General features: G+C 40.6%; 1 long non-coding RNA gene across 1 annotated transcript; it reads right to left on the bottom strand.

Moving 5' to 3' along the window:
- Positions 1–14,988: 14,988 nt before the first annotated feature.
- Positions 14,989–22,386, bottom strand: LOC117097981. Its single transcript, XR_004443126.1, has 3 exons — positions 21,927–22,386; positions 20,723–20,827; positions 14,989–15,043 (listed from the first exon to the last, which is right to left on the bottom strand). It is a non-coding gene; the product is annotated as an uncharacterized LOC117097981 (long non-coding RNA).
- Between the last annotated feature and the right edge of the window lie 739 nt (positions 22,387–23,125).

The following is a 23,125-nucleotide window of genomic DNA, read 5'->3' as shown; positions in this document are numbered from 1 at the left end:
CAATATTCCTCACCAAATGCAAAACCGGGCCTGTCAGCTGTCCCGCTGCATGTTTCCTACGTGCTCTCACTTTGTGCACTCCCAGACCATATGTTTAATAAAAGTATTTATGTCATGTGATTCCATAAACACAGAGTATATAAAGAAACTGTGGCTTATGAGACAATGTCTACACAGTGACAAATATCTGATCGGAAAATTTAAGTTACAATTAATTTTGATGTTTTAGAACATCTGGATTTCTGGTACTTTGCCTGTGCTTAGCAAATAGTTATTAAATACATACTATGCTCCAGGCACTGTTTGGGGGAGTTTAAAAAACAAGAAATAAAATAGGCAAAATCCCTACTCTCATGCCGCTTATATTCTAGTGGAAAAAGTCAGACAGTAAACACAGTAAGTTAGAGACATTCGTTGCAGAATAAAATAAAACAGGAACTGGTGCTAGGGAGTACAAGACAGGCAGGGAGGGAGGCACACTGTCATTTTCTTAAAGGCTGGTCAGAGAAGGTTCAGTGAAGACAAGTAAGAGGATCGAGGCACATAGACATCTGGGTGAAGATTATTCCCTGCAGAGAAATGCAAGTACAAAGGTCCGGAGGTGAGAGCACACCTGGGGTGTTAGAGAAACATCAGGGAGGCCAGGGTGTCTGGATCCGGGTGAGCGTGGGGAAGGGGTGGGAGGTGACGGGCCCTGTGAAGGCAACAAAGCTCTGACGGGTCTATCCACGCCTACAGAGCAAAGACTGCTACAGGAGTCCTCGGTTGGTCAGAAATGGTGAAGCCCCTGTGCTGCCACCTTTGTCTTTCGCAAGGGCCACCAAGACAGAGCTGTGACCTGGCTGGAAAGCTGAGGGGGACCCTGGCTTGCTCAGCGGCTAGAGGCTGGCAGTGCAGCTCACTCACCACAGCTGGGCAGAGTTCTTTCTTGTAGAGGGATCTGAGCAGCTTGCACGCTTTTAGACACAGAGCCTCATTTTAATAACTAAAACCTCTGAGCAAACAGAAACGCATACCTCCAAACTCAGTTCAAACTTAAAAGTTTTACCCCTCGGCTAAAACCTGTTTCAGGCTTGGACGCCTGTATGGGAGGGATGAGCATGCACAGCTGGCTCTTCTTGCCTAGTGTGAGTCCTCCCCACGCTTGGTCGTCAAGTCCAGAGGAAGCGGGATCAGAAGGAAAAGGGTTCCTTCCATCATACTTGGATGGCAAAGTTGGGGCCTTCTGGGCCTACTAAATATTCAGCACTGACTGTCTCAGAGGCAGGGCCTTAGGACTAGAGGAGAAAGGCAAAGCAGTCGCCTTAGGCACAAAATTTAAAGAGGTGACAAAAATCTCAATGGTCAAGATAAATTTTATATATATATACACACACACACACACACACACATACACACACACACACATACACACACACTCAAGATTAAAGCAAAAAAATATGATGAATAAAACTTCACATCCTTCCCTGGTGGTCCAGGATGCGGGGATATCGGCATATGTCCTATTACTCTCCTAGTCTGGAGCTGTTGAGGCAATAGAAAGAGTTGCATTTAGCATTATGATCTTTAATCTGGAAAGTACGTGCAGCTCTGCACATCTGCCTGCCTGCCTACCTACCTCTCCACACCTCTCTGCCTTGATTCCTTTAAGTTGTTCCTCATCTTATCAACCTTGTGTGCCTCTCACTCTTCAGGACCCAACTCAAGGGTTTCTCCTTCCTTGAATCCTTCATTGAATACCTGCTGCTTTTCCTGTTGCTGAGAAGAGTTTTCAGCTCTTCCATTATATTCCCCTCAAATATCACACATTTTCTTGACAATCATTTTGTGTGTCCTCAATAAATTCTGATATCCTCTTAATCACAAACACTTTTCTTCCCATTTCTTCAGTACTCTGCAGAGTACCTGGTGTTTAGTAGTTACTTAACAAAGTTGTTGGACAAATTAATACATGCGCATGCCTTGTTTGGCTTCTCACAGATTTGCCCAATGCAGCACTCTTTGGTGTATTGTAGCAAATATTTTTTCTTCAGTGAATAACATTTTGGAAACTAACAAATTGTACTTCTAGGGCTCCCAAACCTAATTTCTTAAACTTTTAAAGTAATTCTTTCTTGATTAGAGAGTAATTCTCATAATAGTTCTAAAAGTAGTTACTGGAGAATTAGTCAAGCACAAAATATGGGTCTGCATAATATCCTGGTCATTAAAAAAGTGGCTTTTCTTCTACAGTTGCTTGGCCTCCTGTTAAAAAAACCAACAGAATTTTATCAAAAAGTTACTGCCTTCTAAATGACAACATACAGTCATGTAGCCATGGGGGACTGGTTCCAGTAACCTCCCATAGATACCGAAATCCATGGATGCTCAAATCCCTGATAAAAAGTAGTATAATATTTGCATATAAAACATGCACATCCTCTTATATACCCTAAATCATCTCTAGATTACTTATAATACCTCATGCAATATAAATGCAATGAAAAGGGTTGTTATACTGTATGATTTAGGGAATCATGACAAGAAAAATGTCTGCACGTATGTGTTCTGCACAGACAGTTTTTTCTTCTGAATACTTTTGATCCACGATTGACTGAATCCATGGATGCAGAACCCATGGATATGGAGGGCTGAACTAGGAGTTCTTTTTGTTCTTCTTTTCCAGATAGTATAAAATAAAGATAGTGATTTCAATAAGGATGGCATTTTGAAAATAATAAAATGCCCTCTTAGATATGTTTTTAAGGGGTAAAGGAACTTGATGTATGCAACTGACTCAAATGGTTCAGAAAAACTTATGTAGGTAAGATAGAGTGGCAAACTGTTAGAAACTGGTGAATATGGGTAAAAGGAAGGTAGGAGTTAGTTGTACTAATGTTATAACTTTTTAGTTTGTTTTAAACTATTTAAAAATAAAAAGTTTTCTTTTTTCTTTTTTTTTTTTTTTTTGAGACAGAGTCTGGCTCTGTCGCCCAGGCTGGAGTGCAGTGGCCGGATCTCAGCTCACTGCAAGCTCCGCCTCCCAGGTTTACGCCATTCTCCTGCCTCAGCCTTCCGGGTAGCTGGGACTACAGGTGCCCGCCACCTTGCCTGGCTAGTTTTTTGTATTTTTTAGTAGAGACGGGGTTTCACCATGTTAGCCAGGATGGTCTCCATCTCCTGACCTCGTGATCCGCCCGTCTCGGCCTCCCAAAGTGCTGGGATTACAGGCTTGAGCCACCGTGCCCGGCTTTTTTTTTTTTTTTTTGAGAAGGAGTCTCATTCTGTCACCCAGGCTGGAGTGCAGTGGTGCTATTCAGGCTCACTGCAACCTCTGGCTCATGGGTTCAAGCGATTCTCCTGCCTCAGCCTCCTGAGTAGCTCAGATTACAGGTGTCTGCCACCACACTGGGCTAAGTTTTGTGTTTTAAGTAGAGACAGGGTTTTACCATGTTGGCCAGGCTGGTCTCAAACTCCTGACTTCAAATGATCTGCCTGCCTTGGCCTCCCAAAGTTCTGGGATTGCAGGTGTAAGCCACCCCTCCCAGTCATCATACATTTTTAAAGGAATCTACAGAGACTAAAAATGTGCCCTTCATAAGCTGAATGTCAAATTTTAAAATGCATCAAAAGCATGTATTAAAATACCCTTTTTTCTTTTTCTACCATCAACATTCCCTCATTCTGAACCCCATGCCTCAGAAAGGCTATGACACTGGCAGAGCCGTGCAGGGGAAAGGCGCCTGCAGGTAGAGTTTGAGGAAGAGAGCTCCAGTCAGGGCCCTGCGACGACCCTCCTCTTGGTTTGGTGGGTCATAGCACCTTAGGAAACAGCTAGAGGGGCAGGAAGTGTGTTGTCTTGAACTCAGCCCTGGTTTTAAATTCTGCCTCCAGCTCCTACTAGCTTTGTTCTGGGTGAGCCATTTAAATTGCAAGCCTCCCTCTCCTCTTCTGTAAAAGCTACAATGTAATCCCTATTTCCCATGATCACAGAGCTCATCCTGGTGAGTGTCCTCCTGGCCTCCCTCTGGGCCTCAGTTGCACTAATAATGAGCCCCTCTGTAATTTGGGGGCTCCTAACCATGGGAAGAGAGCCTATAATCCACGTAGAGAACTCTTCCGGGTAGAGACACCAGCCAAGTAGAAAAGGGAATCTAGAGACAACGATATTCAGAGAAAAGACTGCTTTGACTTCCAGAGCTAAGGCTCCCAATCTCTGCTGCATTTTCCATTGTCTTCCTTGACTATGTCACCCTTTCCTAAGGCTTCTAACATTATCTCTATTTCTATAATTGCCATATCATATCTCCATCCCTGAATTCTGTTCACAGGTCATAGGCATGAGTCACAGACTGCCAAAATGCAAAAATGTATAAAACCCTGAAATGAGAGTGGAGGCAGATGGTCCTAGATGATAGATGGCAGGTATGATTAAAGCCGCTAGGGATGACAGAAGCGTGGAGGGATCCCAAGCCCCTCCTCCCCAGGTCAGCTTTTCCCAGTTTTATATTCTCTGCCAAGATGCTCATGCTGTGCTCACATATTCTTTTCTCATCAAGACCATACTTTCCTGTATTCCATCATGTTCTTCCTCAATTCTGAGTTCAGATACCCCTTAGACAAAATTCCCAATATTCTTGGCCTTTCCTCTTCTTCTAGCACTGTTTATAGCATCCATTTCCACAAAGGCTTGGACTGACTTCAGGCAGGAGCAGGAAAACCCAGTGCCACTACCTGGGATGACTATGGGGGAATGGCCAGCACAGTGCTAGGGCAACCTGGAAGTGTGAATGACAGAATGCCCTGTGGGACAGTTGTTGACCCATGGAGGATGGAAGGTGATGGATAAATTCTTCCCTTGTCTTCCCCTTATTTCATAAGTCTTCTCGGAAGGTTCCTATAGGTTTGAGCCTCCACAATGGTGGCTATCGGATAAAGCATCTTTGTCCTGGCTTCCTGCTTCTTCCCTTTTGCATTTTCTCCTTCCTCATTCCTACTCCCTGCAATCACATTACCAAATAAACTACTGTCAAATGACAAAATTACAACAAATTTAGTTATAAATTGTATGGGCTTCATTTGTGATTCATGAATCAAGTCAGCTACCGTTCTAAAAATAGGATGAGAGTTCCCACTGGGCGATGACAAAATACTAGGTTAGGCAGAAACAAGGAAACAGAATAATAGGGAAAAAAGAAGCTGATTGGTTAACATCAGGTTACTTCAGGCTACTTTTTTTGGTGAAGGTTAAAGAATAGGGAACCTTCCAATTACACTGACTCAGCAAGACTGGAATCTCCTGTTTTCTGGAAAAACTGATCTGCTTGGGAATCTGTCTGCTTCCTTAAAGTTTCAGTTTGACTGTGTGGCATTTGGTTTGTTCTGTCACACTGGGGCCTCATGGAGGAGCTCAGCAGAAAACAATGGCTTCTCATAATTTTTGTTTAACATTGCCCACATATAAATCTTTCTTTCAGGCTCTACTTTGGGGAAATCCAAGCTAAGATGTGGAAAAACAGTGAATCATATTATGTAGCTTGTAAGATATGTTATGATAAATATGCATTACAGTGAAAACACAAAGGAAGGCACCAAAACTATACACAGGAATTGAGGAATTGAGGAAGTCTTCCCAGAGGAAGTGATGTCCACTTAAGAGTAAAGGGTGCCGGGTGCAGTGGCTCAAGCCTGTAATCCCAGCACTTTGGGAGGCCGAGAAGGGCGGATCACGAGGTCAGGAGATCGAGACCATCCTGGCTAACACAGTGAAACCCCGAATCTACCAAAAATACAAAAAACTAGCCGGGCGAGGTGGCGGGCGCCTGTAGTCCCAGCTACTCGGGAGGCTGAGGCAGGAGAATGGCGTAAACCCGGGAGGCGGAGCTTGCAGTGAGCTGAGATCCGGCCACTGCACTCCAGCCTGGGCGACAGAGCCAGACTCTGTGTCAAAAAAAAAAAAAAAAAAAAAAAGAGTAAAGGGTAAATAGCCAGAGAGAGTGGGAGGAAAATATTGGGGGTTGGGGGAGCAAACTTACAAAAAGGAAAAGGATGTATAAAGGCCTGGAAGTGATAAAGAATATGACACACTTTTATTAATGGTGTCACAACAGTCCCAGTAACCCAGGCTCAAAATCCCCTTGTGACCCTTGATTTTTCCTCCACCCAGGACCTTGACTCCTGCTAATCACCAAGTTCCACTGGTGCTGCCTCCTCCATATTCATTCCACTACCTTTCACTCTTAGGGTGACATCCTCGGTTCAGGCCCTCCTCCCTCCCTGTTGGCCATTGGTACAGTCTCCTAACTAGGATCTCATGCTCCTGCACCAATTCATCCCACACTCTGCAGTCAGAACAATGTTCTCGAATCTCTGAACAAACCTCTTTCCTATTCGAACACCTCCAGTAGTTCCTCCAGTTATGACTGCTTTCCCTTCAAGTTTACTTTATTGCTAAAAAATGCTAACATTGTGTGAGCCTTCGGCAAGTCATAATCTTTTTGCTAGTGGAGAGTTTTGTCTTGATACTGCTGGCTGCTGACTGATCAGGGTGGCAGTGGCTGAAGGTTGGAGTGGCTGTGGCACTTTCTTAAAATAAGAAAATGGGATTTGCCTCATCAATTGACTCTTCCTTCCACAAAAGATTTCTCTGTAGCATGCAATCCTGTTTGATAGCGTTTGCCCACAATAGATTTTTTTTTTTTTAATTGGAGTCAGTCCTCCCAAACCCTGCTGCGGCTTAATCACTAAATTTATGTAGTGTTCTAAATCCTTGGTTATCACTTTAACAATGTTCATAGCACCTTCACCAGGAGTAGATTCCATCTCAAGAAATAATGTTATTTGCTCATCCATAAGGAACAAGTTCTCCCCATTCAAATTTGATCATAAGATCGCAGCAGTTCAGTTCAGTTACATCATCACATCTTCATCTCCACTTCTAATTCTAATTCTCCAGCTATTTCTACCACAATATGTAGTTACTTCCCCCACTGAAGTCTTGAACCCCTCAACATCATCCACGAGGATTGGAATCAACTTCTTTCAAACTGTTAATGTCAATATTTTAATCTGAATCTAATGGCATCTAGAATGGTGAATCATTTCCAGAAGGTTTTCAGTTTAATTTGTTCATCAGAAGAATCACTACCTATGGCAGCTATAGACATGAAATGAATTCTTAAGTAATAAAATTTGAAAGTCAAAATTACCCTTTAATCTATGGGTTTCAGAATGAATGTTGTGTTAGCAGGAATGAAAACAACATTCATCCCCTTGCACATCTCCATCAAAGATCTTGGGCGACTAGGTGCATTGTCAATGGGCAGTAATCTTTTGAAAGGATTTTTTTTTTTTTTCTTCTGAGCAGTAGGTCTCAACAATGGACTTAAAACATTCAGCAGACAATGCTGTAAACTGATGTGCTGTCATCCAGGCTTTTTTTGTTAACTTACAGAGCACAAGCAGAGTAGATTTAGCATACTTTTTAAAGATCCTAGAATTTTTGGAAAGATAAATGAGCATTGGCTTCAACTTGAAGTCACCAGCTGCATTTAGCCCCAACAAGAAAGTCAGCCCATCCTTTGAATCTTTGAAGCCAGGCATTGACTTCCCTTTCTCTAGTTTTTAAGTCCTAGATGGCATCTTCTTATAATACAGTATAAGGTTGTTTTGTCTACATTGAAAATCTGTTGTGTTCAATCTGAGAAAGCTGATTGAGAAAAAGAGAAGGAAATGTATTCTTTAGTGTAATCACCTTCATCAGTGACCCTTGGATAACTTGCTGAAGCTTCTATGTCAGCACTTGCTGTTTCACCATCTACTTTTATGTTATGGAGATGGCCTCTTTCCTTACATTTCACAAATTAACCTCTGCTAGTTTCAAATTTTTCTTCTGCAGCTTCCTCACCTTTTTTAGCCTTTATGGAATTAAAGAGATTGGGTTCTTGCTCTGGATTAGGCTTTGGCTTATGGGAGTGTTGTGTTTAGTTTGAACTTCTATCCAGACCGCTAAACCCTTTTCCATATCAGTAATAAGGCTGTTTTGTTTTCTTTCCTTTTCTTTCTTTCCTTTTTTCTTTCTTTTTTTTTTTGAGACAGAGTCTTGCTCTGTGGCTCAGGCTGGAGTGCAGTGGCACAGTCTTGGCTCACTGCCATCTCTGCCTCCCAGGTTCAAGTGATTCTCCTGCCACAGCCTCCTAAGTAGCTGGGACTACAAGTGTGCACCACCATGACTGGCTAATTTTTATATTTTTAGTAGAAATGGGATTTCACCATCTCTACTAAAAATATGGAGTTTCACCATGTTGTCTAGGCTGGTCTCAAACTCCTGACCTCAAGTGATCTCCCGCCTTGGCCTCCCAAAGTGCTGGGATTACTGGTGTGAGCCACTGTGCCGAGCCTTTCTTTTCATTCTTGTGTCCACTTGAGTAACACTTTTAATTTCCTTCAAGAACTTGCCTTTTGAATTTACAACTTTGCTATTGGGCAGAAGAGGCCTAGCTTTGGCCTATCTTAGCTTTTGACTTGCCTTCCTCAAGAAGCTGAATCATTTCCAGCTTTTGATTTAAAATGAGAGACATAGAACTCTTCCTTTCACTTGAATACTTAGGGGCCACTATAGGGTTATTAATTGGCCTACCTTCAATAGTGTTGTATCTCAGGGATTGGGAAGTCTAGAGGGAGAAAAATGAGGAACAACTGATCAGTGGAACAGTCAGAACACAAAACATATATCGATTAAGTTAGCTGTCTTCTATGGGTGTGGTTTTTGGCACCCCAAAACAATTACACTATAAGAGCAAAGATCAGTGATCACAGATCACAGTAACATATATAATAATAATAATGAAAAAGTTTAAAAGGTTGTGAGAATAATCAAAATGTGATACAGAGAAATAAAATGAGAACATGCTGTTGGAAAAATGGCTCTGATAGACTTGCTCAGTGCAGCGTTACCACAAACCTTGAATTAGTAAAAAAACACAGTATCTGAAAAGTGCAGTGAAACAAGGTATGCCTGTATATATATGTGTGTACACAAAGATACACACACCCCACTTTTCTGTACCTTGGACTTTCTCTAACAATATACCTTAGACATTGTTGTGTTTATTTTATTTTATTTTATTTTATTTTATTTTATTTTATTTTAGTGACAGTGTCTCACTCAGTCACCCAGGCTGGAGTGCAATGGTGTGATCATAGCTCATCTCAAATTCCTAGGTTCAAGCGATCCTCTTGACTCAGCCTCTGGAGTAGCTAGGACTACAGGCATGTGTCACTATGCCCACTAACTAAAAAAAAATTTTTTTGTGGAGACAGGGTCCTGCTATGGTGCTCAGACTAGTCTCAAACTCCTGGCCTCAAGGGATCCTCCCACCTCAGCCTCCCAAAGTGCTGGGATTACAGGCATGAGCCACTGCATCCAGCCTGTTTTTTTTAAGCTATCTAAACAGCTTCATTTTATTGATGTGCCATAGTTCGTAAACAATCACCTCAAGATGGTTAAGTTTTTCTGATCTCTTGCTATAAAAATGGTGTTGTAATGACTGTTGTTGAATCTACATCACTTTGCACATGAATTGAATTTTTTGTTTTTTTTGAACCAAGTTTTACTCTGTTGCACAGCTGGAGTGCAGTGGTACGATCTCGGCTCACTGCAACCTCTGCTTCTTGGGTTCAAGCACTTCTCATGCTGCGGCTCATTTTTGTGTTTTTAGTAGAGATGGGGTTTTGCCATGTTGTCCTGCCTGGTCTCAAACTCCTGGGCTCAAGCGATCCACCCACCTCCACCTCCCAAAGTGCTGGGATTACAGGCACGAGCCACTGCTCCAGGCTGAATTGAATATTTGGTCAACAATTTAGTGACATGGGAGAATCACATTTGAGATTCTGTTCAAGCTTTATGTTTTGCTGAGATACCGGAAGCTATGAAATTCTCACTGTATAACGCTTTTTTCATATTTTGCATATTGCCTGACTCATACAACTGATTGTTTAGATCCTAATATAGCTTCGACAGATACAAACATGTTGAACATCCCCAGCATCTTTCTCCTTATCTAGTTTTTTTGATGAGGACACACTATGAAGTTCAGCTTAAAATCGGTGAAATAAAGGAGAGGAGAAATCACAAAGCCCCATGACTCCATGACTCCAGGGTGCTGCCTACTGAGTGGACCTTCTGGAACACAGCAACCACATGTGGTTTTCAAAGTGTTACTTTTCAGATTTAAGAAAATAGAAACACTTTGGGAGGCCAAGACGGGAGGATCACGAGGTCAGGAGATCGATACCATCCTGGCTAACACGGTGAAACCCCGTCTCTACTAAAAAATACAAAAAACAAGCCGGGCGTGGTGGCGGGCGCCTGTAGTCCCAGCTCCTCGGGAGGCTGAGGCAGGAGAATGGCCTGAACCTGGAAAGTGGAGCTTGCAGTGAGCTGAGATCCGGCCACTGCACTCCAGCCTGGGCGACAGAGCGAGACTCTGTCTCAAAAAAAAAAAAAAAAAAAAAAAGAGAAAGAAAGAAAGAAAGAAAATAGAAACACATGAAAACAATTACACAGGGGGAAAAAAAATTAAGAAAATTTGGAAGTATTTTTAGGATAACATAATGCAGCAAAAACACAAGTTTAGAAACATCTTTGAAATTCAAACTAGAATTCTTAGGTTATTTTTGAGTAGCTGAAGACAGTTGAGAAGAAACAAACATGTAAGACACCAACAAATCCCATAATTCTGTCACTGTGTGGTAACGGATAGGGGTGTGTGTGTGTGTGTGTGTGTGTTGGGTTTAAGAATACAGTGTTCAAGAAAAAATGTCAGGCCAACCATGTATAAACAAATCTCTCCAAGTTCCAAAAATTCCCTGGTGGAATATCTTATATCATCTCAGAATTTCAAAGTCCCTGAAAATAAACTAATTCGCTGAAGCCTGACCTAAGAGGTTACTCTCTAGGCCAAGTGTTTCAAATGCCCATTGCAAAGTGATAGCAATGGATGTCTGAAGGCCATTTCTGCACTCGTCAGGGTATTCATCCCTTGGTAGTCTCTTGAAAAACGCAATCTTAGAAAAGGAAGCCTCACCTTTGAAGTTACTTACTGATCTCTTTCTCCAGGCTTGGTCCATGCAGAAGAAAAAAATCAGATGCACTTCTGGGTTTCACCTGGAAGAAAAACTCACTGAAGCTGTACCTGCTCTCCTGCCTCTCAGATGAATGAATGTGGCCCTATGGGCTCAGTCTACCCTGCTACCTTGGATCTTAATCATGAGCCATAGTGACATACTAGGAGCAGCCCCCGAGCTCCTAGATTGCAAGGCATATAGTTCCCCAGTTTGAGGTGAGGCTGGGCACCTGTCTGCAGGTGAGCACACATCCGTTGTGACTCACCTCCTGATGTTCCTGGACTGGGACCCTGTCTCTGGGTAGAGCCAAATATGCAATGCCTGCCTTCTTCCTGCTCCCTTATCACTCACCTCCTCCCCTCACTTAATTTTGCTCTGACCTCTAACTCCATATCTCTTCAGTCGGACACACTGGACCAGATGCCAACTTTGGAAACAAACAGATTTAGTTCAAATCTGGCTCTACCACTGAACCAGCGTGTGAACTTGTTGCCTAGAAGAGTTAGCTCCTGCCTCACCTCGCAACACCCTAATCCTAAAGAACTCCATGTTACTGCAAAACAGATCTTAACCTTACACGTGCACATAAAGCCAGTCCAAAATTATATTTAAGACACTCCAATACAGACTATCTACTGGAGAGGGCATAGGAATTAGGCTATTGTGGGACAAAGACGGGAAGTATACTTTTGTTGCATATCTTTTTAAATTTTAAGTATTTGAATCATTTGAATATATTATCCACACAACAAAAGTTTAAGAAGAGAAATGAGGCTAGGCTCGGTCGCTTAGGCCTGTAATCCCAGCACTTTGGGAGGCCAAGGCGGGCGGATCACGAGGTCAGGAGATCGAGACCATGGTGAAACCCCGTTTCTACTAAAAATACAAAAAATTAGCCGGGCGTGGTGGCGGGCACCTGTAGTCCCAGCTACTCCAGAGGCTGAGGCAGGAGAATGGCGTGAACCCAGGAGGCGGAGCTTACAGTGAGCTGAGATCGTGCCACTGCACTCCAGCCTGGGAGACAGAGCGAGACTCCGTGTCAAAAAAAAAAAAAAAAGAGAGAGAGAGAAATGAATACAAATACATCTTAGAAAATTTTTATGCAAATCAAATGACTTTCCCGTAGATAAAATATAATAGATTTATTTTATTTAATATAGAGTTTGACAAATGCATTTACTGAAATAGTCACAAATATGAAATCTAATGAATCATATTATACCTGAATTAGAATCTAAGGTAATGAACAAAAATTGTATTATTTCAATTCTCTTTCCTTATTCCATCGAATGTGCGATAAAAATGTCTTGAGTAAAATGCTAACGTTTATAGAGCAGTTAACAGTTTACAAAGTCTTTCATGCACTCTAATTATGATCTTCCACTCACAGAAGCAGCCAGGGCAGGCATGATTATTTCACTTCCCAGCTGAGGAAATAAATTCCCATTTGTTCAAGGTCACAGAGCAGAAAAGCGGCAGAACTGGAATCCAGTTCTCCTGGCTCTGAATGATGCCGTAATATTTCCCCTAATTTCAGGCAGAATTCATACATTAATTGTTTAAATTTAGCTTAAGAGACTGGAAAAAGAAAAGTAAAATTTAAATAACTATCCTATTGACACCACCACTGTACTCAAACATACTGTGTTTTACACCTCACTGGTTCAATTTCTCTATTCTGAGACCGCCAGTGTATTGCTCAGGAACACCTGACACCGTCTCAGATCACAAAGTGCACATATTTATGGTGCATCCCTGCTTTGAATGGAGTCAAGAGTAGAGTTGGAAACAGATGGTCTAGGTGAGAAATGAAAATCAAGGCCGGGTGCAGTGGCTCAAGCCTGTAATCCTAGCACTTCGGGAGGCTGAGGTGGGTGGATCATGAGGTCAGGAGATCGAGACCATCCTGGCTAACATGGTGAAACCCCATCTCTACTAAAAATACAAAAAATTAGCTGGGCATGGTGGCACACACCTGTAGTCCCAGCTACTTGGGGGGCTGAGGCAGGAGAATCACTTGAACTCGAGAGGCAGACATTGCAGTGAGCCGAGACTGCACCATCACACTCCAGCCTGGGCAACAGAGGGAGACTTGGTCTAAAAAAAAAAGGCTTCTTTTACCCTGAAGAGCATGATGAACTAATACTGATACTATATGATGACAAGATATGCTATGTTGCACATTGGAAAAAGAGTATTTTTACATATTTAGTTTATTTAAGGGAAAATGGTAAATTTAATTATGTGTGCACCATGATATGAAAAAATGTGAAAAGGGAGAATTTTACTGTTTTGTTTTTCCCCCCACTCCCACAAGCAATTCTCTTTTTAGCAGTAACTAAAGAAAGCTAAACATTTATTTTTATCTTTTAACTGTTCCATTTTTGTCTTGTCATCATCTTTTGGTTGCATGTAACTTTTTTTTTTTTTTTAATCAGAAAATTTAGGGCAATCTAACTGCAAGGCTTAAGTGTGCGCATGCACGCATGGGCTTTGGAATCAGAAGGCCTGGGTCGTGCCTGGATACTTAATACCTGTTAAGACTTTGGGCAAGTAACTCAGACATTCTAAAGATGACTTCCTACCTTAGAATGATGCGATGTGACAATCAAGCTAAAAAACGTAGGTAAGTAAAAATGTAGTTCTTGGAACATGACATTCATTTGCTCATGTATTCACTCATTTGTTCATACATTCATTTGATGAATAGTTACTGGCACCTATTTCATGCAGGCCCCGAGCCAGGTCCTGGAGATACAGCAGGGAACAAAACAGAGTAACTCAGGCCCAGAGAGTTTATATTCTCTGAAAGGAGACAAACAATAATATGTAAGGTAAAATTTTAGAGTGGCAATTAGTCTATTGAAAAAGTAATAGGTATAGGGGACAGAGTGCTAGGGGTGCAGTTTTAATTTGATTGAACAAGGCTATGCTAAGAAAGAATGGGTTTAATTCAAGTTAGTTGTTAAAATTATTTTAATTGTTGCTGAGCACAGTGGCTCCCGCCTGTAATCCCAGCACTGCAGGAGGCTGAGGCGGGTGGATCCCTTGAGGCCAGGAGTTCGAGACCAGCCTGGAAAACATAGTGAAACCTCATCTCTACTAAAAATGCAAAAAAATTAACCGGATGTGGTGGTGCATGCCTATAATCCCAGCTACTTGGGAAGCTGAGGCAGGAGAATCCGTTGAACCTGGGAGGCGGAGAATGCTGTGAACTGAGATCATGCAACTGCACTCCAGCCTGGGTGACAGAGGGATACTCTGTCTCAAGAAAAAATTATTATAATAGTAATACATTCTCCATTCATATATCATATCTACATGTCTTTGTGAGTAAACTAATGACTGTGATATAATTATAAGAGCAAGCACAGAAGATCATTAAACACACATGCACAATGGCCACGCTCACCTTTCCTCTCTGAAAAGAATTTAACGTCCTAGAATTGTTCTGTGGCTCCCTATCATTGAACACTTAGTTTACATAAAATGTTATAGTAGATCTTGTATAAAAGTTATAATAATATTATGGTGAAAACTAGCCTGAATTTACCAAGCAAATGAAGAAGATAGATCTAACTCTCCAAAATAAATGCTTTCTGTAGTGTGGAGTCTCCATTTTGCAGTTCCTTGACTTGGCAAAGTTACTTGCTCCTGGTCTGAAGCTTCCTTTGAAGCAGTTATTACATCTGGAGAAAACAGGGCCCTGTACCTGAGGTCAGGACATAAGGAAAGGTATTTTATTACTCTTCAGAAAATAGAATCTTTATTCAGATTCCTTTTATTTTCTTGGCCCCACTAGTTCTTCCCTTTATTTCTTACCTTTTAATTTTTTTTCTTTCTACCTTTTCCTTTCTTCTTTACTTTCTTCTCTCAGATTCCTCCTCTTCTTCCTCTCTTCCTTCCTTGTTTTTGTTAGCTCTCTTCTCAGTGCAAGCTATGTAAAGAATAGGAAGCATTTTACCATCAAGTGAGAGCATTTCAGACTAAACAGAATGAGAATCTTCATAATCGATAGGCTCCCTTCACTCTGGAGAGCTTGAATCATCTGAAAGCTTGGCCCAAATCTCCAGTAAGAGGAGTGGTGCCGTGCACCAGCTGTGTGTCTCCAAGAACTCAACCTCGCTGAATCTCAGTTTCCTCAACAACCCACAATTACACATTCTGGTGGAAGCTTGTTTTATCCATTAGAAATAATAGATGAAAGTGCTTGGCCCTTTGGCATTGCAATGCGGCAACTACGGAGTGATGTCAATGCATGACATTTGAAAGGATGGCGATGGATTCATTACGTGTTTCAAAAAATATTAATAAGTTATTTTTAAAAAGTGCTTGGCATTCTGTAGGTACTAAAAAATATGAGCGATTGTTTCCTCGCTCGGAGGTGTTCTCTGCGGTTTTCTCTTGCAGCCCAATCCTTCCTTTCTATCCTCTCGGGTGTGTCTGTGCTTCTTCTCAGTCTAATACAAGCTTTTCCTCAGTTTCTTTGGGTTACCGAAGCAGCAGGTCCTTTCTTTCTGATGCTAAAGACCTTTGCCTAGGTCTGCGCATGCATGAGCTGATCCTGTCTTTCTCAGTTAGTTGTTGGCAATGCCAGGGCAGGAACCGGCGCGCCTTGACTATGGTTGTGGGGATTTTCCTTCGTGACACCATATGGCCTCTGAGAGCTGGCATATGATTTTCATTTCATTGAAATTCTCTTAGAAGATCATCAACAATACCATTAGCAGGAACCAGCTTTTTAAATAGTCAGAATAATCAGTGTCCGTTTTTGGAGATGTCTTGCTCCTAGAGCAGCTGTGACTGTGTGAACTCATCAGTGATGTGGACACTGCCCAAGTAGTAATCAGCAAAGAAATCTTAGAAAATTACCAACAGATTACTGCTTCAGCCTGCCAGCACTTTCAATGCCAGCCAGCCTGTTTTTGTTTTTTCTTTGTTTGTTTTCCATTGCAATAGGTTTCAATTTAGAGTAAGTCTTTGTGGACTATGAATGAAAATAGAGTTTCACACTCAATTGATAAGCTTTGACAAATGAAAAAACACATACATGGTATATTTGGAAGAATAAACAGGAACGTAGAAAACTAGGGATTCATCTCCCCCTTTCCTTTACCTTAATAATATGAGACAAATATAATAAAACTCTGTCTTACCCCCATCATAATGCTGTACATGTAAGGAATGCCAAAGAAGTAGATGATATTTCTTGCCCTTCAAGGATAAATGTCAGAAATTGTATCACAATGACCATGGTACAAATAATTCACCAGGACAGAAAAGAAAAAGAGGTTAAAAGTTTCCATTTGCATATATTTCGATGCACTTTGAAGTCCAAAGGATATAAGTTACATAACATATAAGTTAGATGCATTTCTAAACATCTTAGTGCTACCTCTGCTTGCTGTTGTTCACATTCTCAATTTTCCCCAGTGCCTCCTTCAGCCGTCCCTCAATGACTTCTCTAAGTTACATTTTATAGATTCTTCAAAGAATCCTTGCTTCTGTGAGGTTACCTAAACCAAGATCCCATAAAACTAAAGCAATGAGACAGGAACCACTGAGAGCACTGCAGGTGGCAGGGCAATTCTCAAATCACCAGAAGTTGATGCCACCAAATGGCTCCAGGCCTGAGCTTCTTCCACGTGCTTCTACCTACTTTCTACCTCAAGGGAACTGTTCATTTTTTAAAAAAAAAAAAAAAACAGATTTACTGCTATTACTATCCAAACAGCTATGCACTATTTTTTCTACTCTATTTTATGTCCTTCCTCTGGATGCATTTTGAAATTCTGTTTTGAAAGCATTTAGATATTTGGGGAGCATAAATTTTTTAAGATTTAAATCACTTTTGTCTTCACTACTGATTTTTTTCTTTTCTTTTTAATTGATGCATAGTAGTTGCACATACGTATGGGGTACTATGTGATAGTTTGACACGTCTACACACTGTGTAGTGATCAAATCAGGGTAATTAGCAAATTCATCACCTCAAAACTTAATTTCTTTGTGTTGGGAACATTCAAAATCCACTCTTGTAGCTTTCGAATATAAATTATTCAAAAAAATGGAAAGTAAATTTTTGTTAATTGTAGCCATTCTATAGTGCCATAGAACACAAGGATTTATTCCTCCTATCTAGCAGTAACTTAGTATTTGCTAATCAACCTCTGACTAGCTCCCTACCACTCCAGCCCAACATACACCTTCCTCAGCCTCTAGGAGACACTATTCTACTCTCTACTTCTATGAGGTCAACTTTTTTGCCTTCCATAAATGAGTGAGAACATACAGTATTTGTCTTTCTATGCCTGGATTATTTCACTTAACATAATATCCTCCAAGGTTCTCATTTTAACCAAACAACATGTCCTGGTATAGAATGTGAATTAAGATTTAGCAGGCAACTTTTATTTCAACACCGTGGAGTTTGGAAAGCACCCAAGAAGCCAACAATAAACCAAACCTTTTAAGAAGCCTGGGGCAAGTGTGTTTAAGTCCATTTTCCCATCTATCACCAGGGCACTGGGCGAGGCCACACAGGCTCTGTCCTGCACAACTTCAAGGAACATGCAAAGAGGCAGCCTGTGTATAACATGACGAAGGATGGACAAGTTAACTGATTTTCAAAGTCCCTCTGAACTGAAATTTAATCGTTCTGACAATGGATACTCCAGCATTTCTCTATATCTTCTTCACATTTGCTTTTCTTTTTAAAACGTCATTTTTTAACATATATTGTTTTAATAACTGTTCTGAATTAAATTTAGTTTAGAAATAATTTTCAGTTTGTGTGCTACTTTATGTAATGAAATGAAATAGTAAATATTTAAAATGTTAATGAGTTTTAAAACATTAATCCCATGAAAATCAAAATCTAGTAACTCATCTGTCAGGCCATAGGCACAGTGATTTAAATTGAGATCTCTAACAAATGTAAATGGATTATTAGATATCAAATACTTTTACTTTCCATTGTAATTTAAATTGAATATGGGCAAGGCTTAAACATCACCATAAACACTATTTGCTCTAGAGTGAACTTCCTTATAAGAATTACTGGTCTTGGAACTCAACCAAGGGAACTTAGTTACTGAATTGCTAACAGGAGACCCTGGGTGAAGTGATTCTCCCTGTTAAGTGGCTCTAATAGTGGTAGAATCCAGCTCTTTTGTTTTAGACAGTAGTATATTTATGTCAAATCACTATACTTCATATCCAAAAAAGATACAGGGAAGCTTCCAAGTTTACTAATGCCATCTTGACTGACACTGAGTAGGTGTTCCTTTCTTTGCAACTTCCAGCTCAATAGTATCTTACAGTGCAGTGTGCCAGGAAGTCTACAAACTTGAAGCTAAGCCTTTCCTGCTATAAATTAAACCTGTTTCCTCCTTGGTACAAACCAAATGCTTAATTATCTCTCTCCTCTTTCACAGTCCCTTCATGCAGGCCAAGACTCTTTGATCTTCCTATTTTTTTCCACATCTAGAAATGGGCATTATTTTAAAACTTCCACCAGTTTTATGGTTCATCTGGAGTCTACACCAACTTAAAAACTGGGCAGAGTATTCACTTTGATGTCTGAGTGCTTACTATGTGTCAAGATTAATGTTCACAATATCATGTGATACATGTATTATTACCCCATGAATCCTCACAGCAACCTTAAGAGGTAGTTCTGTTATCCTCCTTTTACAGATGAGGAACTTGAGGCAGAGAGAGGCTAGGTAAATTGCCCAAGGTCACGTTGCACAAATTCCCCAAAGCAGAATGCGTGCCCATAACCACTGCTCTGCACTCCTTGTCCGTTACATTAAGCTTGCTGGTTTGGTTGCCCAATTCCTAAACACTGATGACCAACATATACTAAATAGCCTCTAGAACATTCTTCTGGTAAGTAGTATTATTGGAAGTCTAAAATCAGGCTTACCCATGGAACACATTCAAGTAAACTAAGAAATTATGCTCTAGGCCTGGCACAGCACCTCACGCCTGTAATCCCAACAATTTGGAAGGCTGAGGCGGGAAGATCACTTGTGCCTATGTGTTTGAGATCACTTGGGGAATATAGCAACACCTCATCTGTACCAGAAAAAAAAAAAAGAAAAAAGAAAATAAAGCCAGGCATGGTGGTGTGCAAGTAATCCCAGTTACTTGGCAGGCTGAGGTGGTAGGACTGTTTGAGCCTGGGAGGTCGAGGCTGCAGTTATCCATGATCATGCCACTGCACTCCAAACTGGGTGACAGAGCAAGCAGAGACTCTGTCACAAAAAAAGAAGAAAGAAAGAAAGAAAGAAAGAAAGAAAGAGAAAAGAAGTTATGCTCTAAATATGTCTCCTCATCCAGTACAGTCTCCTCTCAGACCACTCCCACTTAGTTTTGTGGATTTCGTTTTTCAAATGATGATTTTGATATTCAACCCCTTTTTCATCTTGAAAAGATGGTATATATACACCATGGAATACTATATAGCCATTAAAAAGAAGGAGATCATATCCTTTTGCAGGGACGTAGATGGAGCCAAAGGCCATTATTCATAGCAAACTACTGCAGGAACAGAAAACCAAATACCGCATATTCTCACTTATAAGTGGGAGCTAAATGATGAGAACACGTGGACACATAGAGTGGAATAAGACACACTGGGGCCTTTCAAAGGGTGGAGAGTGGGAGGAGGAAGAGCATCAGGAAAAATAACTAACGGGTGCTAGGCTTAATACCTGGGTGATGAAATAATCTCAACAACAAACTCCCAAGATACAAGTTTACCTATGTAACAAAGCTGCACTTGTACCCCTGAAGTTAAAAGTTAAAAAAAAAGAAAAAAAAGGAAAACATTGAATTTTACTTTAACTATCAGATATTGTCTTGCAGCATTTAAAAACGTACTAAAGCAGCCAAGCCAAGTGGGAGATAAAAATAATAAAGGTAAAAAATTAATATACTACAAATATGGAGATTATATAGTAAACTATAAAAAATTTCGAGGCCGGGCGCGGTGGCTCAAGCCTGTAATCCCAGCACTTTGGGAGGCTGAGACGGGCGGATCACGAGGTCAGGAGATCGAGACCATCCTGGCTAACACGGTGAAACCCCGTCTCTACTAAAAAATACAAAAAACTAGCCGGGCGAGGTGGTGGGCGTCTGTAGTCCCAGCTACTCGGGAGGCTGAGGCAGGAGAATGGCGTAAACCCAGGAGGCGGAGCTTGCAGTGAGCCGAGATCCAGCCACTGCACTCCAGCCTGGGCGACAGAGCGAGACTCCGTCTCAAAAAAAAAAAAAAAATTTCGACTAGCATTGGTAGTTGAAAAGTAAAATAACAATCAATACAGTGAGAAATATAAAAATAATATATTCTTCTGAATTGTTCATAAGATAGATGAAAAAGACTTCCTTAGGAACAATTTTCTACACGTTACACTCACTTCAGCCACTGCATGGTATAAATGTGTGTTTTCAGATAATTGGGGCAAACCTAATAACTTTGAGAAAATAGAAATCAAAACAAACTGAAATCCTAGTTTGAAGGCTGAGACTATAATTTCAGTAAGTCTAAATTTAGTGCTTAATCCACTAAGGAGTGTCCTTGGCAGTGAAATTGAGATACAGTACACACCGGTGACCTCTGCGTGTCACTGCTGAGCTTTCCTTGGCTCCCTTCTACCAATCTCTTCAACGGGCTCCCACTCCAGTGCTATTGGTGTGCTTGCAAAGGCAAGAACTAAAGAGAACAGGTTTTTTTTTTTTGTTTTTTTTTTTTAATTTTAAATCACAGCTAATCTTTTCCCAAGACAAACAGTATTCAGTGTGAAGAGAAAGCTCCTGGTTAATTTATGTTGCTTAGAAAACTGAAACAGATAAAGGAATCTCCTTTAAAAATCACCACCAGACTGTAATATAATCAGGAACTGGGTAAATTCAACAATAGAAGGAAGTCAAATAGACTGACCTTTCCCAAGTTGTTTTAAAACTGACATGTGAGTGGAAGTGACTGGTGTGGTTTTGTTGCCGCTTCTTGTTTTCCTAAGGAATTTGGAATCTGAGCAGGGAAGTCGCCTGCTCTTTAAGAGTAGAACAAGAAGGAATACACTCATCCTTCTGGAAGACAAAAAAAAAAGTTATTCTAGCTGGGATGCACCTCCCCAAAAGAGATAGATAAAATCACCAACCAAGAATTTAAACAAGAAGTATTATTTATCTCTTACTATGGACCCGTACTGTCCTAAATATTGGTAGTGATGAAGGGAACAATTGTGCAAAAGGAGTATTGAAACACATGGAGTTCATAAATGGTCTCTTCTGTCAAGAAGTTGACAATCTAACTCAAAATTGTTGTATTTTAAGCATGTTTGGAACTATTTAATTTTTTGCATCATTGTTGCTTGTCATTCTAAAAGTTACCGCTATGTCTACAGAAACTGTGGTTCCTGAGTTTTCTGACACAGAACCAATATATTGTTATATGTTACATATTATTTTGTCTTTTCATCTAAATACATTAACAAATTATCAAAATGTAGTGGCTATTGCTAAGCCATCTGCTTTAATTTGGGTTTATGAAATGTGATCACTAGAACTATGCCCCAAGTTTTTAAGGGTGCTTATCCAATTTATATTTTTCAGTCAAAAAGTAATGTCTCCAAATAAAACAGCATCAGTCATTCCAATCTAGGTTGTATCTTCACCCAGAATTGTTTCATGTTTGAAATCTTCAACTTCAAACCAATAATCAAATTATCTTCTATTCATCTAACTTCACTACCTTCTCTCCCATTACCATCTCTGAGTCTGCATGGGTGCTGCTGAGTTTCCATTGTCACCTATTTCTTTTGGGTTCCTGTGCAGGACTGCGTGGTCAATGGCTTTTAACATCTCTCACATCAGTGTCCCTTCACATTCCTTCATCCTCCTCCCACACTTGCGCTGTTCATCCTCAACCCTGTATCACTTCACGATCTGTTTCCTTTGTAACTGAGTGGGCAGAAAAATATCTCATCGCTGCGTTGATGACAGTGTGGCAAATTCATGTATTTTTTGACCTGACTAGTCTACTTGTTCTTACTTTTAAAATTCATTTCCTACCTATGGAAATGCTGTTAACCTTTTTCATTCTCTTCAAGTTTTCCTCTTTATTCTCAAAAAATCATATTTAGGAGATAACCTTTCCTCTTCTTTCACATAAAAAATAGAAGCTGGGTGCAATGGCTCATGCCTGTAATTTCAGCACTTTGGGAGGCTGAGGCAGGTGGATCACCTGAGGTCAGGAGTTCAAGACCAGCCTGGCCCACATGGTGAAATCCCATCTCTACTAAAATTATAAAAATTAGCCAGGTCTGGTGGTGCACACCTGTAGTCCCAGTTACTCGGGAGGCTGAGGCAGGAGAATTGCTTGAACCCAGGAGGCAGAGGTTGTAGTGAGCTGAGATCATACCACTGTACTCCAGCCTGGGTGACACGGCGACACTCTCTCTCAAAGAAAAAAAAAAAAGAAAAAAAGAAAACCATCAGGTTTGACTCTTCTCAGTCTTCTTACTGCAACTTGTCAATATTTATAGGTCATCATTTCACTCTTCAAGACCTAGCTCAAAAGCCATCCCTTTATTGTGGCCACCCTGGATCATTCTCTTCCAGTTCTGGTGTCAGTCTTTATCAGTCACATTGTGAATATAATCACTACCAAAATGACAGATATTGTAGGAATATATTTCACATTTCTTGCTCTCTACCAAATATCTGTTAATTTTTAGTTCAGGACATGTAGCCTATGATACTTGTTATAATTTTTAGAGTTTAACTTTTAAAATAAGGTAATACATCCATATTATTCAAACTTCACCAGGCACAAAGATAAATTAGTGAGGATTCTTACATTCTTGGGTTTAACTACACAATTTCTTGTGTATTTTCTAAAGATATTCATGTAATATGTAAGTAATTAATCTTGCGTTTTCCCCTGCACCCATACTTTTTGCATACATACATAGTATATTATAGTATGTATGTATCATTATACTGTACT

The sequence above is a fragment of the Trachypithecus francoisi genome, unplaced genomic scaffold (assembly GCF_009764315.1).
Source record: "Trachypithecus francoisi isolate TF-2019V2 unplaced genomic scaffold, Tfra_2.0 Lachesis_group15, whole genome shotgun sequence".
Lineage (NCBI taxonomy): Eukaryota > Metazoa > Chordata > Mammalia > Primates > Cercopithecidae > Trachypithecus > Trachypithecus francoisi.
Note: the sequence above shows the minus strand (reverse complement) of the source record. Positions and strands in the feature narration are given on the sequence as shown.